The sequence below is a fragment of the Jaculus jaculus genome, chromosome 8 (genome assembly GCF_020740685.1).
Source record: "Jaculus jaculus isolate mJacJac1 chromosome 8, mJacJac1.mat.Y.cur, whole genome shotgun sequence".
Classification (NCBI taxonomy): Eukaryota; Metazoa; Chordata; class Mammalia; order Rodentia; family Dipodidae; genus Jaculus; species Jaculus jaculus.
In genome coordinates, this window is record NC_059109.1 from 118,485,426 (window position 1) to 118,505,978 (window position 20,553).

The 20,553-nt window shown below is 46.6% G+C and overlaps 1 long non-coding RNA gene and 2 other non-coding genes across 6 annotated transcripts; all 3 read left to right on the forward strand.

Moving 5' to 3' along the window:
* The first annotated feature begins 941 nt into the window (after window positions 1-941).
* On the forward strand, window positions 942-8,472 carry LOC123462822. Of its 4 annotated transcripts, XR_006638545.1 has the most exons (6): window positions 942-1,129; window positions 1,482-1,681; window positions 2,344-2,469; window positions 4,136-4,206; window positions 7,611-7,818; window positions 7,904-8,472. It is a non-coding gene; the product is annotated as an uncharacterized LOC123462822 (long non-coding RNA). The 4 variants fall into 4 exon arrangements; XR_006638544.1 differs by having other exon boundaries at window positions 7,611-8,472; XR_006638546.1 differs by having other exon boundaries at window positions 942-1,091; window positions 7,611-8,472.
* Window positions 3,571-3,703, forward strand: LOC123463185. The gene has a single exon (XR_006638781.1). It is a non-coding gene; the product is annotated as a small nucleolar RNA SNORA71 (small nucleolar RNA).
* On the forward strand, window positions 5,871-6,004 carry LOC123463180. Its single transcript, XR_006638776.1, has one exon. It is a non-coding gene; the product is annotated as a small nucleolar RNA SNORA71 (small nucleolar RNA).
* Window positions 8,473-20,553: the final 12,081 nt, after the last annotated feature.

The window sequence follows — 20,553 nt, forward strand, 5'->3', positions numbered from 1 at the left end:
ATGAAAAGATGAGTAAATGGAGATAGATGGATGCATGTAACTGTACATGTGTGGGTGGATGGATCAATGCATGGATTGAAGTGGATGATTGAATGGATGAATATTTGATTTTTAAAAATTTTTTAACCCTAACCCTATTTTTTAAGCTTTTTGTTTCTGTTTTTGTTGTTGTTTGTTTTCTTTTCAAGGTAGGGTCTCACTACATCCCAGGCTGACCTGGAATTCACCATGTAGTCTCAAGGTGGCCTCGAACTCACGGCAATCCTCCTATCTCTGCCTCCTGAGTGCTGGAATTAATGGCATGGGCCACCACGACCCGCTTTCTATTTTTTAAACTTTTCATTGACAGCTCCCATAATTATAGACAATAAACCATGCTAATTCCCTATCCACTCTTACCTCCCCCTCCAAAATCCACCCTCCATCATATCCCTTCTTTCTCTTAATTAGTCCTTCTTATTTTGATGTCATCTTTTCCTCCTATTATTAAAGTTTTGTGTAGGTAGGATGTTTGATATTTGTATGTATTTATTAGAGACAGAGACAGAGAGAGGGAGAATGGGCACCCCGCGGCCTCTTGCCACTGCAAACACACTCCAGATGCAGTTGCCATTTTGTGCATCTGGATACTGAGTCATGGAACCTGGGCCAACAGGCTTTACAAGCAAGTGCCTTTGACTGCTGAGCCATCTCCCCAGCCCAAAGGATGGATATTTGAACAGGTGAGACTAAAGATGAGACAGTAAGATGAGTTAACAACTGGATGTATGGAGAATCTCCATAAATATTTTTCTGGTAAAACTTATGCATGGATGGGTGAGTGGAACGACCTGCAGAAGATTGCAAGTCTGGACCAAGGAGCATCTCAGCTCCTGTCCCCCAGGGGGCGCTGCAGGGTCGCTTGCGCAGACTCTGCGCGCGCAGCCGCAGCTCGGCGGACACTGCCCGGTGCGGAGGGCGCCGCGCGTTGCGGCGGGTTCCGCGCTGCCCGGTGCCGTAGCACCTTCCTCTCTGTCCGCAGCCTCCCACCTGGTCCCGCGGAATAAGACACGGCGGGTCTGCATCCCAGACCTACTCCGACGGCCTCCAAGGTCTGTGCTGCGTCTCCATCCACTCGGGGAAAGCCGAGGTACGGGACGGACACGGGGCGGGTCCCGTTCCCGCGCGGGCCGTGGGCCTCCCGGGACTCGCGCGTCCCCGGGAGGACACCGTCGGTGGCTGTGGCCTCGGCTGGCCGGCGCGAGCGGGCGTCAGAACTGCATTCTAGCCGGGTGGGGTGGCACACGCCTTTAATCCTAGCACTTGGGAGGAAGAGCTAGGAAGGATCGCCGAGAGTTCGAGGCCACCCTGAGACTACATAGTGGATTCCAGGTCAGCCCGGGCGAGAGCGAGATTCTGGGCTTTTTACCGGACCTATATTGACTTCAGTTCTCCTCAACATCCTTACTGGGTGATTTTTTTTTTGCATACCATTTGGCTAGGTTTGAGGTGATGCGAGTGGACTCTTGCACCTTGCACGCGTTTCCCAGCTAGGCCTTGGCGGCCCGGCCCTCCTGGAAACGATGGAAACTTCCCAGACAGATGGCGTGTTTCTGATTCTGCAGATTCTGCAGCGGACAGTCCCACCTCCCCACACTCCCTGGTGGGCTCCCACTGCCCATGGAGAGGATGCTCCCCCCAGGTGAGTGCTCAAGAGCACCTAGAACCCATGATGCCTTGGCATGGCCTTCCCATAGGGTGCAGGGTGGAGTGAACAGCCTGACAAAGTCCTTATGCAGAGAGAAGCCAGGTGGGACACTTAGACCCCAGGTCAGGTGTTCTTCGCTCACCTTGAGTTGTAACTGTGTAAGAGGGGAGCTTCAAAGACTGGGTAAGGGCAGAGGCCCTGTCTTGTTTTGAATCCAGGTGCCTCGCCACATGATTGCTAGCAATATTTCTGGAGTGAGGGGACGATTTTAGCATCTTGACTAGAAATTGGTCCCCCCATGGGCTCTTGATGATGGCAGATCGTCTTATCTGAAGCAGTGATCACGCAGCACTGGGTCCTTTGAGCTCAGAGCTTGGACAGTCAGCAAATATTTTTCCATTTGAAGTTCTTTGGTAGGAGGCAGGAGCCAGTGGGTAAAGGAATCTTCTGGAACCTCTGCAGTTTATCGGTGTTTGTACTAAAGGTCTGAAGAGTCCCCTCTGACATAGATGTCCCTGTGCTGTGGCCATGTCAGCTTCTTCCTCCATTCACAAGAAAATGATGTGGCTTATGGGTTAAGCGATACCAGCCCACGTTGTTGGTGATGCCGCCCTAGCTATTTCACCAGAAGGTTCATCATGTGCTTCCCAAAACAGGTTTGGCCAGGTGACATTTTAGGTGCCCATCTGGACTTATTGCAGAGGTGGCAGCTTGGTGCTGCCCAAGGACCAGGAGAGGTGTTTCCATCCTGCCAGGAAGCAGCTAGACACTGTACTCCCAAGGTGAGGTCTGCGCTCGGGATGTCTGGGTCTTTGCATCCTGTGAGGACGCACTCAGGTCCCTAAGAGTCTAGGAAGGGTGGGGACATAGATGAAGGTGGCTTCATCTTAGCTCCTGCTTTTCTTTCCTGGCACCTTTGGTTCCCATCTGATTCCCCTTGCTGTGCCCACTTGGGTTCTGAGTCTTCTGTGATCCCTTCCTTATGTTCTTTAAAGTCTTTAAAAATATTTTTATATATTTACAAGCAGAGAGAGACAGAAAGAGAGAATGAGTGAATGAATATAGTTGCACCAGGGCCTCCCAACTGCTGCAAATGAACTCCAAATGTGTGTGTCACTTTGTGCATCTGGCTTCACATGGATACTGGGGAATTGAACCTGAGTTGTTAGGCTTTGCAGGCAAGTGCCTTAACTGCTGAGCCGTCTCTCTCCAGCCCCCTTTCTTTCTTTTTATTTTTTTTTTCTCGAGGTAGGGTCTCACTCTAGCTCAGGCTGACCTGGCATTCACTATGTAGTCTCAGGGTGGCCTCGAACTCATGGTGATAGTCTTACCTCTGCCTCCCAAGTGCTGGGATTAAAGGCATGTGCCACCACGCCCGGCCTCTCCTTCTTTACTTTCTTGTTAGTAGCAGAACATCTGACTTAGAAGCAGGGGGGATTTTGGCATTATACCCACCTGTGCCCAGGTCTTGATCACTTCACATCCTCTTCCCAGCCTTAGGACCTTCTCTGGCCCTCTTTTTCATCCACTAGGAAGCAGTGATACAATGAAGCAGTTTTTCTTAGGTCTCCAAGCCCCTGTCTTCCACAACCTAAGAACACTGTCCACTTTTGTCCAGGGGTGTATGTCCTCTCATTGCCTTACCTGCTGGCTATGTGGAAGGAATTTCATATATATATATATATATATATATATATATATATATATATATATATACACACACACATATATACATATATACACACACACATACATATACATACGTACATACGTACATACATATATATATATGAATGATTGAACACTTGCTGGGTCCTTGTACTCAGCTGGGCTGGCTACTCTAGGCTTCTGCCCCTTTACAGCAAGCCTTCTACCCTTTCGGGCCCTGCATTCGTAAGTGATCATGGGGTGCCCATGCCTTGGTCATTGGTGGTGCAGGCAGAGGAAATAAGGAAAGAGTGGTCCTGTGTTTGGAAAGTCTACATCTTGCCTTCCAGTTCCGGGAGCTTTCCTACATTGTTGCTTTGCAACTCTGCATATGCTTTGGGCCCATAGGGTGTTAGGGACTGCCACGTGTGTGGCTTTTACTTCTTACCCCACTTTTGGGAACCGGACTAAGTGTGTTAAGTTCCCCTTGATAGCCAGCAGTGTCATTTCCAGTCCAGTATGGTACAGTTCCCGGTACAGACGTGGTGTTGATGTCTGCTTCACACTATTACTGGTTACATATTAATATTGGCTGCCCTATCATAGATCATCCACAGTCTCACTCTTTAGAGTTAACTACCTTTTTTCTTGTGGGTTTGCTCTGGAAATAAAAGCAACGTCTTTGGAATGCTTACTGTTTGGTTACTCTTGTACCAAGCCCTTTCCCATAGTTCACCATGCCCTGCTATGAGCAGCAGCAAGCTGGGTACTCATCAAAGCTGCATGTCATGCCTCTTGTAGATGATCCCACTATGTGCAGAAACACCATGGAAGCTGTCGTATCAACAACATTCTAGACCCACCTGTCCCAGGTAAGATCTCTGACCATTCTTTGGAGCATTGGTCCCCTGCATCTGATACAGTCCTGTGAATTCTTTAAAATTTTTATTTATTTACTTATTTATTTATTTGAGAAAGAGGGAGAGAATGGGCATGCCTCCAGCCGCTGCAAACAAACTCCAGATGCATGCACCTACTTGTGCATCTGGCTAACGTGGGTCCTGGAGAATCGAACTGGGGTCCTTTGGCTTTGCAGGCAAATGCCTCAACTGCTAAGCCATCTCTCCAATCCCAGTCCTGTGAATTTTTATTTTTTGAATTTCAATTTTTGTTTTTTCAAGGTAGGGTCTTATTCTAGCCCAGGCTGACCTGGAATTCACTGTGTAGTCTCAGGGTGGCCTCAGACTCATGGCAATCCTCCTACCTCTGCCTCCCAAGTGCTGGGATTAAAGGCATGCGCCACCACACCCAGCTAGTCCTGTGAATTCTCCAAAGGACTTTGAATAATGATATGGGGGAGATAATGATATGGGGGAGCTGCAAAGTGAGATGAAGGTGGCACTGTGAGTTTTCAGATCCTACATTACAGCCAACATACATCACATCCAGCCTTCCATGTGCCTTCAGTAGCTGCTGCAGGGGAGGGCCCTCCAGAGTCCCACTCAAGTAGTAAGCGGTCTCTGGAGTATCCACCCTCCTCTTGAGCGTCAGCCACAGTATGTCCTGAAGGACTTGTGGGTGGAGTAGACATGAAGATCCCCTTCTGTCACTATCTTAGCCAGAACCTAATTTTCTCCATTTGAAAAATAAAGTAAGTACCCAGACAGAATGGCCTGGATATCCATGGCCTCACAGTGCCTGACACTGCCTACACAACACCATCATAATAGGAGGAAAAGATCATGACATCAAAATAAAAGAGAGACTGATTGAGAGGGGGAGGAGATACGATAGAGAATGGAGTTTCAAAGGGAAGAAGTGGGGGGAGGGAGGGCATTACCATGGAATATTGTTTATAATCATGGAAGTTGTTAATAAAAAAATTTTAAAAAGGAAAAAAAGTAAGTAGCCAGCTAAGCTCACATCTTTAATCCCAGCACATGGGAGGCTGAGGTAGGAGGATCCCCATGACTTCAAGGCCTGGTTGAGCTACAGAGTGAGTTCCAGTCAAGCCTGGGTTAGAGTGAGACCCTGCTGAAAACAACTTAAATAAATAAATAGTTGCTAAAGATGACTTTAGTTCCACTTGAGACCACACAATTCCTGCCACCCCTAACCCTAATGGTTTCCAAGGTTTCTGCACAGTGACTTCTCCTTGGTTCCCTGTGGCAGCAAGGTTTTTATGTTTATTTTTTATTTTTGAGAGAGAGGGAGGGGGAAAGAGAGAAAGAGGCAGATAGAGAGAGAATGGGCATGTCAGCACCTCCAGTTGCTGCAAACAAACTTCATATGCCACCTTGTACACCTGGCATACGTGGATTCTGGGGAGTTGAACCTGGGTCCTTTGGCTTTGCAGGCAAGTGCCTTAACAGCTAAGCCATCTCTCTAGCCTGGCATATGGGGCTTTAGCAAGGGGAAAAAAAAAGGACCCCTCTTGAGGACCTGCCCTTGGCTGGGCTGTTTTCCTAGATTCAGCTTAGGCTGCAAGCCACTAATGTCTGTTCTTCCTAGCCTGCTCTCTGCCCCCCGTGTGTGGACCTGCATTCAAAAGTGACCATGGGCTGTCTGTGCTCTGGTCATCCATAATGCAGGGAGAAGAATTGCTGAAAGCCATTTCCCGTGTTTGAGGGGTTCATGCCTGTCCCTTTCAAATGCTGGTGCTTTCACACATTCCTGCTTCTTGTTTGGTAGTATATTCCAGTCTCTCTTGGGGGGACTGGGGGCTGCTGTGAGAGTCAGCGTAAGAGAGAGTCAGTGATGGGAGACATCCTGGCTTGGCCTTTCTTAGCTTGGCCTCTTGCTATCTGAAGACCCAGGCTTAGATGTTTTAGGTATTGGAAGGCCAAGGTGAATTATGTTGGGTCCAGTATTAGCTCCTTTTCTTGTTTTGTAGTAAAATACCTTACAAAAGAAATTTAAGGGAAGAAGAAGGTAAGGAGAAAGCTGCTTTGGTTCACAGTTGGAGGGTCCATCAAGGCAGGGAAGGCATGGGGGCAGGACCGTCGGGCAGTGGGTCATGCATCCCCAGTCAGAAAGCAGGCAGGCAGAGAGAGGAGAGGGACAGAGAATGGGCACACCAAGACCTCCAGCTGCTGCACATGAATTCCAGATGTGCACACCTCTTTGTGCGTTTGGCTTTACATGGGTCCTGAGGAATCAAACCTGGGTCATTAGGCTTTGCAGGCAAGTGCTTTAGCCACTAAGCCATCTCTCCAGCCCTCTCTACTTTTTTAAAGCAGGGTTTCACACTAGCCTACACCAACCTGTAACTCACTCTAATCGCCCCAGGCTGGTCTTAAACTCATTCATTATTCTACCTCAGCTTCCTGAGTGCTGGGATCAGCGGCATGAGCCACCATACCAGGCTCACTTTTTCCTTTTAGTCAGTCTAGGACCTCAGCTCATAGAATGGCACTACCCACAGTTAGGGTGGGTCTTCCCACCTCCTTTAACCTAATCTAGAAACACCCTTGCAGACCTGCCCAGAGGTTTGCTTCCTAGGTGATTCTAGATCCTGTCAAGTTGACCATCAGTGTTAACCATCACAGGTGCTGTGGAGGTACCTCTGCCTCTTCAAAGAGCCGCAGTCTTGTGCATGCTGTGGGCCTTGGTGGGCCTTTGATGATAATAGCAAGTTCTAGGGAGGAAGAGCAGCATGAGGAGGACTTTGGGGTTGAGGTACAAGCCAGAAATGACAGGATGGACAGAAGGCTGCTCGGTGATAGAAGCTTGGTGGGAGGATTCCTGAGAGTGAACCCCAGAACTGTGTCTCTGCCAGTTATACACTTTCTTTTTTCCTTTAAAAATATTTCTTTTTATTTATTTATTTATGAGAGAGAGAGTATGTGCACTGGGACCTCCAGCCACTGTAAACAAACTCCAGATACGTGTGTCACCTTGTGCATCTAGATTATGTGGGTACTGGGGAATCAAACGTGTGTCCTTAGGCTTCACAGGCAAGTGCCTTAACTGCTAAGCCATCTCTCCAGCCCTTTTTTCTTTGTGAATTAATTAATTTAAGAGGTAGAGAGAGAGAGAAAATGAATTTGGATTGCCAGGGCCTCTTGCTACTGCAAACAGACTCCAGACACATGCGCCACTTTGTGCATCTGGCTTTACGTGGGTACTGGGGAGTCAAACCTGGGCCAACAGGCTTTGCACGCAAGCAACTTTAATCACTGAGTCATTTCTTGAGCCTAGTTACACATTTTCTCCGTTGCCCTACAGGGAGCCATTTCAGACTGTTCTGACGGTTTCCATTTTGACCATTCTTTAGGAGCTTGGACATTCCTTTCTGGGACTAGTTTGGTACAGAAAGACCCAGCAGTTCATCCCTCATCCATTGGGGTCCTTCTCACTGACATCAGCTTGAAGAAAGATGAGAACATCGGAGGGAAATCCTTGAAGGCAACCCAGGCCATGGAGGCAGTGACCCTCTGGACATGAACAGCTGGGGTCTCTGTTCTCCCTCAGGTCTGCTCTTGGTGAGCTACTGCTAGGAGACTGGCTTGGCCTTTGTGTTTGAGAGGGAAATTCCAAGCCACTGGCTTATCTGACTTTCTTCCTCAGGTTTTTGTGGCGGTGATGGCGGACGCTGGCACAACAGAGACAGAGCAGCGCCGCTCCGCAGTGCCTCGCCAGCCCCCGCTGCCCTTGTCTTTAGCCCGTCCCAGGGGGTCTTTTCACTGTGGTGGAGGCAGAGGAAAAGCTCTGGGGTCTGGAGACATGGGGACCAGAGGTGGCGACCCTCCAGTTGCCACTGTCACACCTGCAGAGCCACACGATGCTGTGGACAAAAAGTCTGGTCTTCCTCATCTCAGCCAGGTCATATATGGCCAGATTCCATGTCTTCATGTGTATTCCTACTTATTGTTTTAGATGTAAAATAGCCTGACATTTGCTTTTCTTTATAGTTTTTATTTTTATTTTTTTGAGGTAGGGTCTCACTCAGATCAGGCTATCTGGAATTCACTATATGGTTTCAGGCTGGCCTCAGACTCGCAGCAATCCTCCTGCCTCTGCCTCTCGAGTACTGGGATTAAAGGTGTGTACCACTACACCTGGCTTAAGCCTGACATTTTCTGAGATGTGCCTCATTGTCCTCTTACCCTCCTCAATAAATTATGAAACATGCCCTACTGCTTGTTCTTTGCTTTTCATTTGTTTGTTTACTGATACTTCTGTGCACCAGTGGGGCTGGGAGAGAAGGTGGGTAACAGGGCAAATCTTTCTTGTGGTTACATTCACTGAGAAGTCCTAGTTGGCACCCACTAAGACTCAACTAGGGACTATGAGTTGGGGGTGAAGGATTTGGACTAGAGGTGGAGTAATTCCATGTTGGGGCTTAGGAGAGAAAGAAGCTGTGAGAATTGAGTTATTTGAGGAACATTTGGGCCTTGGAAGAAAGGATGATGTTGACATGGACAGAATTGGAGGTAGGGGTTAAAGTTTTTGAGGAAGGCAGCTCTAGGTGGTGAAAAGGCATCAAGATCTGGAGTGAATCCAATGAGAGTTAAAAAACACATATGCCAAGCTGGGAGTGGTGGTGCATGCCTTTACTCCCAGCACTTGGGAGGCCGAGGTAGGTGATCGCCATGAGTTTGAGGCCATTTTGAGACTACATAGTGAATTGCAGGTCAGCCTGAGCTAGAGTGAAACCCTACCTTGAAAAACCAAAAAAGAAAAAAAAAAGTATACCAGGGGCTAGAGAGATGGCTCAGCAGTTAAGGTCTACAAAGCCAAAAGAACCCAGTTTGATTCTCTAGGACCCATGTAAGCCAGATAGATCCACAAGGTGGCACATACATCTGGAGTTTGCAGTGCCCATTCTTTCTCTCTCTTCCTCCCTCTTTCTCTCTCTCAAATAAATAAATAAAATATATATATTTTTAAAAATACATGTATCAATCAGACATGGTAGTGCATGCCTTTGATCCTAGCACTTGGGAGGCAGAGGTAGGAGGATTGCCATGAGTTCAAGACTACCCTGAGACTACATAGTGAATACCAGGTCATCCTGAATTACAGTGAGACCCTACCTCGAAAAACAACAACAACAACAAAAACAAACAAACAAACCAAAAAACCACCTGGTTAGCCAGACAGGCAAGATGCACCCATTGGTATAACAGGGATAGATTCATGCCTGGTACTGAAAATATAGTCAAAAGTCTATGGCTTGGAAGCTGGGCGTGGTGGCACATGCCTTTCATCCCAGCATTTGGGAGCAGAGGTAGGAGGATTGCTATGAGTTCAAGGCCATCCTGAGACTACATAGGGAATTCCAGGTCAGCCTGAGCTAGAGACCCTACCTCAAAAAAAAAAAAAAAAAAAAGGGTCTATGGCTTGGAAGGTCATAGGCCCCAGGAGGGGAAGCTGCTGCTACTGTTATTTGGCTAAATGGATATGTTATATCCATCAAATTATGTGTACATGGGGCTGGAGAGATGGCTTAGTGGTTAAGGTCCATGCCTGCGAAACCTAAGGACCCAGGTTCGATTCTCCAGGTGTATATATATATGGCCAAAATATATCTGGTAACGTCTGCTGGTGTCTGGCTAAATGTATATGCTATACTCACTAAACTGCCCAGTAAGCACTTCTCTTAATGGTCATACCCATATATTAATATTTCACTTTTTCATATATTAATATCACTTTTGGTTAGAGAAGCTTCTCTTTTCAGGCGGTAGTGACCTTGGGATGACTCAGAAGACACCATGGTGCTGAGAAGAAGTGATAGAGGAGTACTCAGCACTGAAATATATCTCTATCATACCTTCCAGGGCTCAGGGTCATTGCAGAAGAGGTGGTGGAAAGAATGTAAGAGCCAAAGGAAGGGTAGGACTCCTTAAAACATGCTCTTCTAGACAAAATGGCCTGTATATCCATGACTTCACAGTGCCTGACACTACCTACACAGACCATCATAATAGGAGGAAAAGATCATGACATTAAAATAAAAGAGAGACTGACTGAGAATGGGAGGGGATATGATAGAGAGTGGAGTTTTAAAGGGGAAAGTGGGGCTGGAGAGATGGCTTAGCGGTTAAGCGCTTGCCTGTGAAGCCTAAGGACCCCGGTTCAAGGCTCGGTTCCCCAGATCCCACGTTAGCCAGATGCACAAGGGGGCGCACGCGTCTGGAGTTCATTTGCAGAGGCTGGAAGCCCTGGCACGCCCATTCTCTCTCTCTCCCTCTATCTGTCTTTCTCTCTGTGTCTGTCGCTCTCAAATAAATAAATAAAAAATTTAAAAATAAATAAATAAATAAAGGGGAAAGTGGGGGGAGGGAGGGAATTACCATGAGATATTGTTTACGATCATGGAAGTTGTCAATTTTTTTTTTAAAAAAAAGGAAAAAAATATCTGTAAGTTTACTTGTTTGCAATCCTGGAGATTGAACCTAAGGCCTTGTACATACTAAGTCTGCACTCTACCACAGGCTAATCCAGGGCGATGGTTTTTAGCAGAGGTGGAAATAGAATGTATAAGGAATCTTCAAAGAATGTTGGGATATGATGAGAAATTTTATATTACCATAATATACATTTAGTCTTTGAAGCCTTCAGTAGCAGTGATTTCAAAGATGTGGTCAGCATGCATGTGTTCCTCTGTCCTCATTTCTCAGGTACCATCCCCATAGAGGAACTCTTCCTGGAACTCACTGTGGAGTCTCAGGGTGGCCTTGAATTCACTGCGATCCTCCTACCTCTGCCTCCCGAGTGCTGGGATTAAAGGCGTGCATTACCATGCCTGGCCAGTTTATTCCTTTAGTTTGATAGGGGCTGAAGCAGAAACAGATTGCCAGTCCCCCAAAGGCCAGCAGGAGCCATTCTTGGGCTGAAGAGTCCACCCTGTCGTCCATTTCTGGCAAAGGTCTTGGTCTGCCTTGTTCCCTTCCAAAGACCATCTGACATCACCTGTTCTTGTTTCCCAGAAAATCTTCTCCCACCTACCCAGCTCTGCCCAATGTCAAACTACTTTGGCCCATGGCCTTTAGTGAGAAATTAGCACATTTTCCTCATGTGGCCAAAGTTTCCCTGTGTCTGAGTTCACTGACTATTTTTTTTTTTTAATTTTTACTTATTTATTTGAGAGCAAGAGCAAGAGAGAGAGAGAGGGAGAATGGGTGCGCCAGGGCCTCCAGCCACTGCAAACGAACTCCAGATACATGTGTCCCCTTGTGCATCTGGCTAATGTGGGTCCTGGGGAATCGAGCCTCGAACCGGGTTCCTTAGGCTTCACAGGCAAGCGCTTAACCGCTAAGCCATCTCTCCAGCCCTTCACTGACTATTTTTTTTAATTTTTATTATTATTATTATTTTTAATTATTATTATTATTTATTTATTTATTTGAGAGCGACAGACACAGAGAGAAAGACAGATAGAGGGAGAGAGAGAGAATGGGCGCGCCAGGGCTTCCAGCCTCTGCAAACAAACTCCAGGCGCGTGTGCCCCCTTGTGCATCTGGCTAACGTGGGACCTGGGGAACCGAGCCTCGAACCGGGGTCCTTAGGCTTCACAGGCAAGTGCTTAACCGCTAAGCCATCTCTCCAGCCCACTGACTATTTTTAGTGAAGTTTTGCTCCTGGCTGGCTCCTTGACCTTGGCACTCCTCTGTGATGAACAGAAGAGGGGCTGTCGGAGAGGAGTGGGAGCCTCATAATCATTTAGGTGACTTGGCCTAAGGTCCCAAATTTACTTCCCAATAAGCCAGACTGGTTGATTTGTGGAGAATCCCTGCATTTCCTGCCATGTTTCTTTCTTTATTTTTGTTTTGTTTTTTGAGGTAGGGTCTCACTCTGTAGTCCAGGCTGACCTGGAATTCACTATGTAGTCTCAGGGTGGCCTCGAACTCATGGCAGATCCTCCTACCCCTGCCTACTGAGTGCTGGGATTAAAAGTATGCGCCACTGCGCCAAGCTTCTTTTACTTTTCTTTTTATTTATTTGCTAGCAGAGAGAGGGAGATTAGAGAGACATAGAGAATGGGCACACCAGGGCCTCCAGCCACCACAAATGAACTGCCAATGCATGTGCCCCTTTGTGCATCTGGCTTTACATGGGGTACTGGTGAATCAAACCCAGGTCATTAGCCTTTGTAGGCAAGTGCCTTAATGGCTGAACCATCTCCCCAGCCCATTCTGCCATGTTTCTTTGTGTCTCAGTGTAGTGACTGGTGTGAAGGTTGATGAAAGAAAGAATGCCCGAGAGCATATAGAAAGGCGCTTGGCAATAGTCAGCACCCAAGAAAGGACAGCTCCATGCCGGGTGTGGTGGCGCATGTCTTTCATCCCAGCACTAGGGAGGCAGAGGTAGGAGGATCACCGTGAGTTCGAGGCAATCCTGACACTACACAGTGAATTCCAGGTCAGCCTGGACTACAGTAAGACCCTACCTCAAAAAAAAAAAAGACAAAAAAAGAAAGAAAGAAAAGAAAGGGCAGCTCTTTACAGCTCAACCATTAATCAATCTATCTACCATGAATTACTTTCAAACAGTAATTCTCAGCAGTGGCCCAGCTTCTTGGGTCTTCCTTCACCTGCCAAAGGACACAGATGACATCGTTCTTCCTCATCCATGGCCCGTCCCTACACCCTCCTTCCACATGGTCCTGTCCATGAGTACCCCAAATTCCAGACACTCTACCACTTCAAGCTCCGCACATATCCTTTCCCTGTTAAATTCCTGGGACCCCTCCTCCACAGGTGACTGACTCAGGTCAGCTCTTTCTGGAAGCCTTCTTTAGCTGCCCTCTGCCTTCCTCATTCCCATCCAGTTCCCATTATGCAGGCAGTTCTGGCACCAGCAGGACAACCAAGAAGGCAGAGGAGCAAATCCCTCTTTCCCATAGGACTGACATTCAGGAGGGTGGGGACATGCCATAAACCAAAGTGCTAGAATGTGGAGCATGCGGGAGAAAGGCCAAGGAAAAATCCTAGGGCTCAGCAGTTACGGTGCTTGCCTTTGAAACCTAAGGACCAGGTTTGATTTCCCCATACCTATGTAAGCCAGATGCACAAGGCAGTGCATGTGTCTGGAGTTCGTTTTTAGTGGCTAGAGGCCCTGGCATGCCCATTCTCTCTCAAATGAGTAAATTAAATATATGTATATTTTAGTTTTTTCCAGGTATCATCTCACTCTAGCCCAGGCTGACCTGGAATTCACTATGTATTCTCAGGGTGGCCTTGAATTCACAGCGATCCTCCTACCTCTGCCTCCTGAGTGCTGAGATTAAAGGTGTGTGCCACCATACCCAGCTTAAATTAAATATTTTTAAAAATCCTAGAGCACACAGACAGGGTAGGAAGTCTGGAGGCAGGTGAGAGGAGACATTTTGCACTGAGCAAACAGGGAGGCCTCATGGGGTAGTGTGAGGCTCTCACTTTTGTTTTTGGTTTTTTGAGGTAGGGTCTCGCTCTAGCCCAGGCTGACCTGAGTACACTATGTAGTCTCAGGGTGGCCTTGAAGTCATGGCGATCCTCCTACCTCTGCCTCCTGAGTGCTGGGATTGAAGGCGTGTGCCTCCACACTGGACAGGCTCTCACTTCTGGACACCACCGTAGGCCATGTAAGCCACTGCCTACAGCACGGACTGAGATGGAGGAAGTTCTTTTGGATATCAGGCCCAGTGAATCAAGGAGGCCACAGTGTCTGAGGCCATGGGCACTGCATCCCCTTACAAATAATTGCCAGGACAAAGTGAGAGTGGCAGCTGGGTGACGAGACAAGGATTCACACTCAGCACCAGGCCAGGCCCTACACCTGGTGGCTCCAATTCCCTTTGCCCCAACCACAGCTTAGTGGATGAGGAAAGGTCAGTGGCCCCTGACAGGCCTAACCCATGACCTTGGTTGAAGACTAGAAGCAGCAATGAGCAAACCCATAGTTTCCTTGGGGGCGGGGGCTGTCAGCACCACACAGTACCTTCCTTGTACCGAATACTCGGTAAATGTCAGCTATTTTTATCTGATATATAGATTGTTGACAGTTAAAATGAGGAATAAACAAAATGTCAGGAGACAGACTCATCTGTTAAAGTGACATCATATGCTTAGCTAATTTGCAGACATCCCACTGGTGACTGAACCTCCATGAAATACCATGTGCTGTATTAAGCTTGTGCATGTGATTATCTCCCTGAATCTGTACAACAACCCAGTGGGTAGATTTAACTAACCCTGACTTACAAATGAGAAAGCCACAGCTCACGGGAATGGAGGGACCCATCTCATACCTCATGAGTGGCTCAGTCAGGGTTCCCTTTCCTGGAAGGGGCATTCATGAGAACTGTAGGGTAAAAAGCAAGGGCAGTCAGGTGTGGCAGCGCACACCTTTAATCCCAGCACTGGGGAGGCAGTGGTAGGAGGATCAATGTGAGTTTGAGGCTAGCCTGGGATACAGCATGGGTTCCAGGTCAGCCTGGACTAGAGTGAGACCCTGCCTCAAAAAAAAAAAAAAAAAAAAAGGTGGGGGGTGTCAGGGAGCTAGAGAGATGGCTCAGCAGTTAAGGCACTTGCCTGGAAAGCCTAAGGACCCCAGTTTTGGTTCCCCAGTACCTACATAAACCAGATGCACATGGTGACACAGGTGTCTAGAGTTCATCTGTAGTGGCTGGAGGCTGTGGTGCACCCATTCTCTCTCTCTAATAAATAAATAAAAATAAAATATTAGGGCTGGAGAGATAGCTCAGCAGTTAAGGTGTTTGCCTACAAAGTCTAAGGACCCAGGTTCAATTCCCCAGTACCTATATAAGCCAGATGCACAAGGTGAGGCATCTGTCTGGAGTCCATTTGCAGTGGCTAGAGGCCCTGGCACACCCATTCTCCCTCTCTATCTGCCTCTTTCCCTCTCTCTCTGTAATAAATAAGTAAATAAAATATTTAAAAAAAATAAAATAAAACAAGGGCTGGAGAGATGGCTTAGCAGTTAACATGCTTGCCTGCAAAGCCAAAGGACCCAGGTTCAACTCCCCAGGACCCGCATAAGCCAGATACACAAGGTGGCACATGAGTCTGGAGTTCACGTGCAGTGGCTGGAGGCCCTGACATGCCCATCCTCTCTCTCTACCTCTTTCTTTCCCCCTCCCTCTCTTTCTCAAATAAATAAACACATAAAAATAAAATATTAAAAAAAAAATAAAACAAGAGCATTTGGGGCTGATAGGTGCTTGTTTGTCCTGGGAACTAGAAGTCAGGAAAGTTTACTAGTCTTCTATCTGCTCAATTTACTGCCATACTATTACCCAGGCACATTACTCTATCCCCCATCTGAGTCATTAGTCGCACTGCTTGAACTTGTGAACCTAACACGTTCAAGGACAGTAGCCATGTTTCATTCAATGCCCAGGCATCAGGTGTCCTTCCCACTACCTGTTCTGAAGTGGGAGTCACTCCAGAGCTTGGTGAAACTTGAGAATAGTATTAACCAGGTGGCTCAAGAAACAGGAGTAGTGGGGCTGGGGAGTGACCCAGCTGTTAAAGACACTTGCTTGCAAAGCTTGCTGGCCTAGGGCTCAGTTCCCCAGCCACTCACATAAAGCCACAAACAAAAAGTAGTATAGGGCTGGAGAGGTGGCTCAGCAGTTAAGATGCTTGCCTACAAAGCTTAAGGACCCAGGTTCAATTCCCCCAGTACCCACATAAGCCAACTGTACAAGGAGTTTGGTTGCAGTGGCTTGAGGCCCTGGTATGCCCAGTTTCTCTCTGCCTCTTTCTCTGTCTCTCTCGCTAATAAATAAATAAATAAAATATTTAAAAGAGAGAGATTTATTTAAAAAGATTATGAATAAGAAAACCTCAAGTGGGATGTGGTGATGCACGTGTTTAATCCCAGCACTAGGGAGGCAGAGGTTAAGAGGGTTTCTGTGAGTTTGAGGCTAGCCTGAGACTATATAGTAGATTCCAGGTCAGCCTGAGCTAAAGCAAGACCCTACTTCAAAAAAAAAAAAAAAAGTATTACATGGAAGATACAAGACACAGTAAGTTCTAATTATTCATACAAGAGCTATTTATAGATCACCTGTGCTGGACCTTGCTCTAAACTGGCATAGAGCTCTGAACACAGCACAGGAGGGCTCTAAGGGAGTCTGATGATTTAGATCCCCACTTTTGGCATTGGGGTATAGCTCTGTGGAAGATTACTTGCCCACCATGTGCAAAGCCCAGGGTTCAAGCTGCAGGAACACACACAGACAACCAGAAGTTGAAAAACTAGTAGAACTGCCCCACCCCAGGTAAACAATGTTGAGTCACGTGTGCGATTTTAGACATTCCTAGTAGCCACATTAAAGAAACCGGGGAAAGCAGAAGAAATAAATTTTAGTAATGTATTTTTTTTAAATTTTAACTTTATTTATGAGAGAGAGTGAGAGAGAGAGACAGTGTGTGTATGTATGTGTGCATGTGGGGCCCAAGGCCTCTAGCCCCTGCAAATGAATTCCAGGTGCATGCACCACTTTGTACTTCTGGCTTATGTCGGTTCTGGTGAGTCAAACCTGGGTCCTTAGGTTTTGAAGGCAAGCAATTTAATTACTAAGCCATCTCTCCTGCCCTTAGTAATGTATTTTAGTTAGCTATCCTGCCATATAAAATGATCACTTCAGCCAGCCATGGTGGGGCATGCCTTCTATGCCTTCTATGCCAGTACTCAGGAAGCAGAGGTAGGAGAATTGCTGTATGAGGCCAGCCTGAGACTACATAGCGAATTCCAGGTCAGCCTAGGCTAGAGGAAGACCCTACCTCAAAAAAACAATTAGTAATAATATTATCCCCCCAACTAAATCCTTGAAATATCTTTTTATAGCACATTGCAATTCAGACTAGGTACATTTAAAGTGCTCAATAGCTACCCATGGCCACTTATCAAGCCTCATACTTCAGATAACAAAAAGTTCAAGGACAACTTAACAGTATTTCAAGAATGTTTGCTTACAGGATGGCTGCTACATCATGCAAGGGCTTAAAGAAGCTACTGCAGGGCTGGAAAGATGGCTCAGTGGTTAAGACGCTGCCTGCAAAACCTAGTGATCCAGGTTTGATTCCCCCTACCTGCGTAAAGCTTGATGCACAAAGTGATGCATGCATCTGAAATTTGTTTGTGGTGGCAAGAGGCCCAAGTGTGTCCATTCTGTCTGTCTCTCTGTCTCTGTCTCTCTCTCTCTCTGCTTGCAGAGCAGGGCCAGGTATATATTGACTAAGCCTGACAGAATCCTACACCATATTCTAGAGCCTTCTGGAAGCAGGATCCCAAGTCCTGGGTGTGTTTCTCTAGCACAAACCCTCTTGGAGTTGACCTCAGTTTGTCTAGAGTCTGTCCCCTTGGCCGGTCATTACTTACTTACTGAGCACCTCCAAGTGCCATCTACTATGTGCTAGGCACCGAGAGCAGACGCCGGGGAGCAGGTGCTGACTCATACAGTCATCTCTCAGTAGCCAAGGGATTGGCTAGTGACTCACAGTTCCAGGATTCCCATGATACCAAAGTCCAGCGGTTGAGTCCCTGGAGCAGTTACATTCTCATTACTGGGACAAATCACCTGTCCAAAACCAGCTTGGGGGAGGAAATGATTTATTTTCAGCTCACAGTTTCAAGGAAACTGGCTCACTTCATCATAATATTTGTAGCAGAGACAGAATGAATGGCAAGAGCAAGCTAGTGGGGCTAGACTCCTCAACCTCAAGGTCAGCCCCCAGTGAAATGCCTCCTCCAGCAGGAGCCCACCTCCCAACTGGGGACTAAGTAGGAAGCTTTAGCACAAATGCTTGAGGCTATGGGTGACATTTACATCTGCACCGCCACAGCCCCTCATACAAACTGATGTAGGGGGCCGGGCGTGGTGGTGCATGCCTTTAATCCCAGCATTTGAAAGGCAGAGGTAAGAGGATTGCCATGAGTTTGAGGCCACCCTGAGACTACATAGTAAATTCCAGGTGAACCTGGACTAGAGTGAGACCTCACCTCAGAAAAAAAAAAAAAAAAAAAATGTTGTAGGGGCTGGAGAGATGTCTCAGTGGTTAAAGTGCTTGTCTGCAAAGCCTAATGACCCAAGTTTGATTCCCAAGTATTCACATGTCTAGAGTTTGTTTGCAGTGGCCATAGGCCTTGGTGTGCCCATTCTTTCTATCTCTCTCTCTCAACTAAATAAATGCATAAAATGATGTAGTGATTTTTTTATTTATTTTAAATTATTTTATTTATTATTTTTTGGAATAATACTTAAAAATAACCTAGGAGCATCCTCCTGTATGTTTAAATCATTTCTAAACTACTTATAATACCTAGCACAAGGTAAATGCTAATTAATTGCTACATACTGTATCATTTAGGAAATAATGACAAGGGGATAAATATGCATGCTCATTTCAGGTAAAATATCATAAACCCGAGCCAGGCATGGTGGCACATGCCTTTGATCCCAGCACTTGGGAGGCAGAGGTATGAGGATCGCCATGAGTTCGAGGACACCCTGAGAATACACAGTGAATTCCAGGTCAGTCTGGGCTAGAGAGAGACCGTACCTCAAAAAAAAAAAATCATAAACATAACTCTATAGTCCATAAATGCAACTTGAGGCAGGCAGTGTTCAAATGAGTGCTGGAAAAAGATGGTCTGTGGACCAGCGGGAGAGGGAGGCCGCTGCAGAGTGTACCCCCATATTACATCATTCACACACACCGAGCATGGGACTTGGCAGGTAGTAAATTCAAATTTTTCTTTTTCTTTTTCTCAAATATTTTCTTTACTTTTTTTATAGTTTACTTATTTACAAGCAGAGAGACAAAGAGAGGAGAGAAAGAGAATGGGCGCACCAGGGCCTCAAGCCACTGCAAACAAACTCCAGATGCATGGGCCACCATGTGCACCTGGTTTACGTGGGTACTGGGGAATTGAACCAGAGTTGTTAGACATTGCAGGCAAGCACCTTAACTGCTGAGTCATCTCTCCAGCCCTTTTCCAAATGTTTTTCATCCTGTTACCAGACTTTCCATCTAGATTCCTCTCGGCACCCCAGTCCTTGTCATTTCCACTGAAAAAATTTAGATGACACACACACTGCATAGTGTGTGAGGCAGTTTATTGTCAAGTGGAAGTTTCTTCTCAAAGTGTGGGAGTAGATAGTGACCAAAGGGACTATTGTCCCAATCTATGCTTTAGGTGGGCTTTATGCTATTTCTGAAGTCTCTAGAACAGGCAGTTTTACCTGTCCAAGTGGTTGACAGGCCCATTTATTAAAGGGCCGTTTTGTACCCCCTCCCTTTTTTTGCTCAGGCTGACCTGGAATTCCCTATGTAGTCTCAGGGTGGCCTTGAACTCACAGTGGTCCTCCTACCTCTGCCTCCCAAGTGCTGGGATTAAAGGCCACCATTCCCGGCTTGACAGACCCAGTTAGATGGACTCTTGCTGGAAGGGGCAGTGCTAAGTCCTTGCTCTTTATCAGAAAACCTCCTGCTCTACAGTAATTCCACAAGGTTTAGATAGTTATCAGTGAATAGCTTATCAGTGAATAGCTTTTTGGGAAGTTTTGGATGTGTTTTGTCTCCTCCCAGGGCCAAGTCTCTTTTTTTTTTTTTTTTTTTGAGTAGGGTTTCACTCTAATTTAGGCTGACATGAAACTCCCTGTGTAGTTCCAGGATGGCCTCAAACTCACAGTGATCCTCCTACCTCAGCCTCTGGAGTGCTAAGATTAAAGGTGTGTACCATCATGCCGGAAAGATTTTTAATATTTTATTTTTATTTATTTATTTACTTGACAGAGAAAGAGGGAGAGAGAGAGAGAGAGAATGGGCACACCAGGGCCGCCTCCAGCCCCTGCAGATGAACCCCAGATGCATGTGCCCCTTGTGCATCTGGCTAATGTGGGTCCTGGGGAGTCAAACCTGGGTCCTTTGACTTTGCAGACAAATGCCTTAGCTGCTAAGCCATCCCTCCAGCCCTGTTTTTTTTTTTTTTTTTGTTTGTTATTCGCGGTAGCATCTCACTCTAGCCCAGGCTGACCTGGAATTCACTATGTAGTCTCAGGGTGGCCTCGAACTCTTTTGGCAATCTTCCTACCTCTGCCTTTAGAGTGCTGGGATTAAAGGTGTATGCCACCACACCCAGCTGAAATATTATTATTATTATTATAATACCCATCATTAGAGTCCTAATTAAGCAGTCCAACTCACTGTGTAATTATTGACCTGCGCTATTAATTTTTAAAAATACTTTTAAACTGGGCA